The 6,737-nt window shown below is 46.0% G+C and overlaps 1 pseudogene; it reads right to left on the bottom strand.

Annotated features, from left to right (window-relative positions):
• Positions 1–3,247: 3,247 nt before the first annotated feature.
• LOC100423143 (exocyst complex component 7-like) lies at positions 3,248–5,299 on the bottom strand (annotated as a pseudogene).
• Positions 5,300–6,737: the final 1,438 nt, after the last annotated feature.

Here is a 6,737-nt window from a genome sequence, read left to right on the forward strand (position 1 = left end):
TTACAATAGCTATAAAAATAAATAAATAAATAAAATACCTAGGAATATGTTTAACCAAAAAGGTGAAAGATCTCTATAGAGAAAACTATAAAACAATGCTGAAAAACGTTGAAGACACACAAAAAAAGAAAGCCATCCCATGTTCATAGATCAGAAGAATTCATATTGTGAAAATGACCATACCACCAAAGCAATCTACAAATTCAATGCAATCATCTATGAAAATACCAATAACATTTTTCACAGAAACAGAAAAAGTATTCCTAAAATTCGTATGGAACCAGAAAAGACCCTGAATAACCAAAGCAATCTTGAGCAAAAACAACAATAACAAAAACAAAAATAAGGCTGAAGGAATCACACTATCAAACTACAAAGCTATAGTAACCAAAACAATATGTTACTGGCATAAAAACAGACACATAGGCCAATGGAACAAAATACAGACCCCAGAAATAAGTCCACTTATCTTCAGCCAACTGATGTTCTTTTTCTTTTTTGGTGGGAAGTTCATTGATTTCTTTACAATTAAAATTCATCTATGAATCTGATAAAGACCTTCAGACAATTAGAAATTTTGCAAAATAAGATTTGGGAAGCCCTCCTATAGACCAGTTTTGTCCTCAAGTCTGTCCCCGAGAAGCCATCAGAAGTCTCCATCACCCCTGGGCTCCAGATTGCTTTTGGCCCCACTCCCTGGAGATTTGGGGACAGGGATCTCCTGTTCCTATTCATTGTTCTCACTCCCACCCTTCTCAGCGATGGAGCTGGAGTTCCAGGTCCACGTGGTGAATGAGACCGTGAGTGTCAAGAGGGAGTATGTAGTTCATGATTTCCACCCTAGCAGCTGGTGCCCTGCTTCCAGGTGACAGCGAGTCAAGTCAGGAAGAGGCTGACAGGAGGGCTAATGGAGGTAGGAAGGTGAGGGATACAGAGCCAGAGGCATGAACCCATACCCCTGCTGCCCACTCCCCATCTCCCCCTGGAGAGTCCTAAATTTTCCCCTTCCAGTTGAGCCTGAAGAACACAGCACTGAAGTCCATCATAGCTCTATTGGCACCTAAGGGGCACTTATATTGGCTGTCACGTGCAGGGGGCTGCTGCCCCTTCAGACAATCAAGGGCATTGCTTCCAAGGTGACACTGCTGCTGGGCTACCTCTCTTACACTCCTCCCTGGTGCAGGCCCTGCCCAGCTCCTCCTGCAACCTGCTCCTCAGTAAGTTCTACTTCCTTACCTGGCCTGCCTGTTTTCTCCCACCTGCTGTCATCCACACCAGGGTGTTTCTGCTCAACTCCCAGGACATCAGAGGCACAGGACCTGGCCCCTAACCATCCCACCTGCCCTCCCACCTCCAGTTTACTACTTCAGTGTCCTGCTGCTGCTGCTCTTCCTCAGTGCCACAGAGATTGTGCTGCTGGTTGGGCTGCTGGCCTGGGGCAACTCTGGGGCTACGAGCAACCCCAGCCTAGTCCTGAGAGAGGAAAAGCAAGATTATGAGAATCTAGGGTCTAATCCTGAAAGTGAGTGAAGGTTGAGGCACCTTCCTGGGGGTGAGGGGTAAGGAATGAGGCCTAAGTGCAGGTCTAAACAGAAAAGAACTGGAAGGTTGCCTGCCTAGGGCTGGGTAAGGGTGCAGGAATTGCTAGGTGGTCATGGCTCCTTGCACCAACCCTGCTGGCTGTCCTGTCCCTGGGCTCCACCATATCCTTTCTTGTTAGAGGCAGGTCTGCATCAGGGAGCAAGATTGGCCTCCCTAAAGGCCCAGGTGACCTCAACTCTCCAAGATAACATATTGCCTTGCAGAGCCTCCCTAAGATGGTGTTTTTTCCACTGAAGATGACCCGCAATGGGCCAGACCCAAATGTTAATTAATTGAGACTTTCCAGAAGGGAGAGATACAGGCTGATGACCCCTGGGTTTCATCCTTCTGCTCATGTTGGGTTGGCTTGGGGGAGGGCCTGAAAAACAACTCCTTTCTCTGCATCTTTGCTTCATGGAAGCACCCAGAAGAATAAAGGGGTCAAAGAGAAGCTGGACTGAGACTGTTGACTGTGACTTCTTTCTCATGTATGTGGCCTGGGTGCTGTGCAGCCAATTCAACTTCACAGGAATCTGAATGTGGACAGCGTGCAAGTCCAACTCAGATCCTAGAGAGGCTGCACCCCATGGCAAGCAGCCCAGGCTATGACAGCGTTGGGCCTGGGCTGCAGACTTTAGGATGCAGTTTTGGTTTCCCATGACCGGAGGTAGAGCCAAGACAGGGTCTCTGGAGAGCTGAGGAGGAAAGTTAGATCTCTCTCGATCCCCGGAAGACCCTGAACCACCCCAAGCTCTCCCTCCATTAGCATATAAGCAAAGAGCTTGAAATAAACCCATTCCCAAGTGCAAGTACACCTCAAGGGTCTGTCTTCATTGAACTCTGCTATTTTTTCTGATCTTAAGTAGGTGGGACCTTGCTTTTCACCCCACTCTGCTCCTGAATTTCTCTCCACTGTCCACCAGTCTCCCAGTCCGTAGGTATGCAGCCTTCTGCAACCGCTGCTGTTTGGTCCTGGGCCAGGAGGCACTAATGCTGGGAAGTGGGAGACTGAGGCCTGGGAAGCAGGCCACAGAGGGTGGGTCAGGGCTCCTTTTCTGAATGCCTCCTGCAGTGTACTGGAACCCAGAGGGAATGGCGAGCAGGCAGGCAGTCCTGCTCCCAGTCACCTAGGGGACTCCTGGGAAATGGAGCAGCCCCAGATCTCAGGTCTGTGGGCAATGGGGAATGTGTTTTCTGCACAAAATCCAGGAGAACCTGATTGCTTTTCCCCAGGTCTTCTGACTACTCCTCTGAGACCTACCCACATTTTGGGCTGAAAAGGAAGTTCTAGTACCCACTTTTGACTGAGGACAGAGGTAGTGCTGTTCTGCCCTCCTGCTTTTGGCACATATGAGGCAGCTGTGGGCACAGGCCTCTGTCTTCTTTCTCTCCTCTCCTATTTCGAAAGCTATCAGCATCACAAAACCCAAGACGAGAAGGAATCCAGCTTTCTGGGAGAATGCTGGTTTTGTTGGAAACGTGGGCTACAGGGAAAAAGCAGAAACCAGGACTAGAGGGCTCAGGGAGGAGGCTCCTGGATGGGGCAGTGAAGACAAGCCTCTCTCAAAGGACTTCAAACTCACCCAGCCCAGAGGCAAGTTAACACGGGTTTATTTGTCCAATGACCTGGCTAGTCTGGCAGAACCAGGCAGGGCTAGCAGAAGACTCAGGCAGAGGTGTCGAAAAGGCAATTGGTCATGTCAGCCATCTGCTCCATGCGTACAGGTACTTCTCCAGGTTCTTGGTGAAGGGCATGCTGCTGAACTTGTGCAGAGAGGCCCTACAGGTTTCCTTGACAATGTTTTTTGGGGTTTAGCAAATCCTGTCCTTCTCTGTGTTTGAAATAGCCCAGGCCTTTTGGATCTTGCACAGTTCTTCAAGGCCATCATTGAAGCCCTTGAAACACTCTTTGATCATCTGCTGCTCCTTATTCTAGAGTTTGACTCCTGGTTGGAACATAAGTATATTGTTCTCTGTGAAATATTCAGTCACCTTTAGCCAACTGCACTGGTAAGTCGATCTACTGCTCAATGTGCTCCCAGTGGGGGTACTCAGCAATCTTCTGAGTCACAGCCACCAGCTGGATCGCTCAGACTTCAGGGACTTGAGGATGTAGTTGTAGTTGTTATGCAGGAAGATGGTGCTCAGAGCTGGGTGCTCATACACCTTGGACTTGCTCAGCAAGTTCAACTGCAGGCTGCCCAGAATTTCACAGATACAGATGCTTAGCAGTCACTTGCTGAACTTTGAACCATGGCTGTGGCTGAAGAACTGGCCTCTTGGGAAGCCAGCATATCACCCACCATCTCCTGGAAGTCCAGAAGCTGCTGCAGGAAGAGGATGATGTTGCTTGTGAGCATGGTGCCATCCTTGGGCACGTTGCATTCATTGTCAAGGTCATTTTTGATGTTGTCCACAAAGTCCTCCAGTGCTTTGGCTCAAATAGCCTCTAGGGAGATGATGAGGCCAGGTGATTTGTTCTTGCTGATGGCGGCCATGCCCTAGAGCACCTGGTCAAACTCAGGTTTGCTGTGCTTAGGTGATGCGGGATGGAGGAGACAGTAAGCACCATGGAGAAGTCGTGTCGAATGATGGTCTCCGAGGGGGAGACAACATTCTCCCCTTCAAGTATCAGCCCATCCAGCACATCCCGTATCAGAGTCACAGGTCTTCTTCCTATGGTGCTCAGTGATTATGTCAGCCAGCAACTGGTACTCACTCTAGGCCAGCTCGACAAAGGTACTGACACAGTGGATGTAGGTATCAGTCTCCATATCCACCATCTTTCCTGACCAGCAGCCTATGCTTGTCATTCAAGGCCTTGGACAGGTACTTAACTTTGAAATTATGCTGGTGACCTTCCAAAGGAAGGAAGTTGGGGCATCCCTTTTCCCCAACTAGACCATGCTGGGAATACTGTTTTCAGAAGGTATTGAGCCTTATGAATTGTCCCTGGCCACTTGACTGGCTTTTTTGGCGGGTGTGTTTTTCCTCTTGTTGGGGATAGAAGGAGAGTAGGGAATTTCAGAAAAAGAACTCTTCTTCCAGAAATACTTCTCCAGGCCTTGATGAAGTGATCCAGCTGGATGGAGCAAATTTAGTAGTAGACATTCATAAAATCTTGGTTGCAGCTGTCTTCCACCAGCCAGCAGGAGATGTGGATTACATCCTGGAGCATACTCTTGGGCAGGTGCTCCAGGGACATAACCTCCTGTCCCTCCAAATCATCATCACCACTGATCAGATCCAGGATGAGCACAGGGGAGACAATCTTATTGTGCCTGGTCATCAGGCTGCAGAGCTCGGACTCTAGTGACTCCTTCCCCTGCTCAAGCAGCAGCTTCACTTTGTTGAGTTCTGGGCTGTTTGGGCTATTGTCCTAGAAATACTCCACAGCCTTCTGAATCTTAGCCATGCTTCCCAGACACTCTTCTGGCCTACCTGTGGGGCCCTCTCTGAAGATCTGTTAAGTATCACTGGTAACATGGTAGGAGCTGATGATGTGGTCCAGGATGGATAGCGTCTTCTCGAAATTGTCTTGCAGACACTGCAGATTATCTGTCTGCTTGTGCACTGGAATGATGGAATTCTCCAGCTTTATATGGTGACTGTCATATGATGACAGGATAGACATCATGTTCTTGGTGAGCTGGTCACTCTTCTCCAGGCTGTCTTGAATATAGTACAGCAACTCCTCCTCCTGTTTCGGCTTCTCTTCAATCTTCAGCAGTCAGGTGAATGTCTCCAGTGGAAGGATCATAGCTGCAAACTCTATGGCTCTCACTTCCCAGTTTCTTTCCTCAGCACTCCCCACCCTGCAACTAACTGTAAATAAAGGCACTAAGAGCATTCATTGGTGGAAGGAACAGTTTCTTCGATAAATGGTGCTGGGAAAACTGGATAGCCATATGCAGAAAAATGAAAGTAGAACCCTATCTCTTACCATATAAAACCATCAACTCAAAATGGATTAAAGATTTATACATAAGACTCAAAACTATAAAACTAGTAGGAGAAAATATAGGGTAAACACTTAAGGACATTGGTCTGCGCAAAGACTTTATGGAAAAGACCTTAAAAGTACATGGAACAAAAGCAAAAATAGGTAAGTGGGATTATTTCAAACTAAAAAGCTTCTATGCAGCAAAGAAAGCAGTTGACAGAGTGATGAGACAACCTGCAGAATGGGAGAAGATATTTGCAAACTATCCATCTGACAAGGGATTAAATCCACCACACACAGAATATATAAGGAACTCAAGAAAGTCAACAGCAAAATAATAATCATAATTCATTAAAAAATGGGCAAATGAGCTGAATAGACATCTCTTGTAAGAAGAGATACAAATGGCCAACAGGTACATTAAAAATGCTCAAATCATTAATCATCAGGGAAATGCAAATCAAAGCCATAAAGAGATACTCTCTTACCACAGTTAGAATGGCTTTTATTAAAAAGATAAAAAGTAACAAATGCTGGGGTGGATGTGGAGAAAAGGTAACTCTTATGCACTATTGGTGGGAATGTAAACTAGTACAACCATTATGGAAAACAGTATGGAGGTTCCTTAAAAAACTAAAAGTAGAGCTAACATATGATCCAGCAATCCCACCACTGGGTATATATCCAAAGAAATATGAAGTATGTTAAAGAGATGTCTACTTTTTCATGTTTACTGCCCCATTATTAACAATAGCTAAGATATGGACTCAACCTAAGTGTCCATCATTAGATGAATGAATAAAAAAATGTGGTACATGTAGACAATTGAATACTATTTAGCCATAAAAAGAACGAAGTTCTGTCATTTGTGGCAACATGGATGAGCTTGGAGGACATTATATTAAGTGAAATACACCACACACAGAAAGATAATATATTGTATACTCTCACTTATATGTGGAAGCTAACAAAATTATCTTGTAGAAGTAGAGAACAGTTACTAGAGATCAGGAATGGTAGAGGAAGGAGAGGATTGGTTAATGGTAAAGGAAGGAGGGGATTACAAAAGTAATGCTAGTTAGAAGGATAAGGTCTAGTGTTCTATAGCATGATAGGGTGGCTATAATTAACAACAATCTGTTGCATATGTTCAAATGGTTAAAGGAACAGATTTTGAATGTCCCCAATACAAGTAATGATAAATGTTTGAGGT

The sequence above is a fragment of the Macaca mulatta genome, chromosome 5, assembly GCF_049350105.2.
Source record: "Macaca mulatta isolate MMU2019108-1 chromosome 5, T2T-MMU8v2.0, whole genome shotgun sequence".
Lineage (NCBI taxonomy): Eukaryota > Metazoa > Chordata > Mammalia > Primates > Cercopithecidae > Macaca > Macaca mulatta.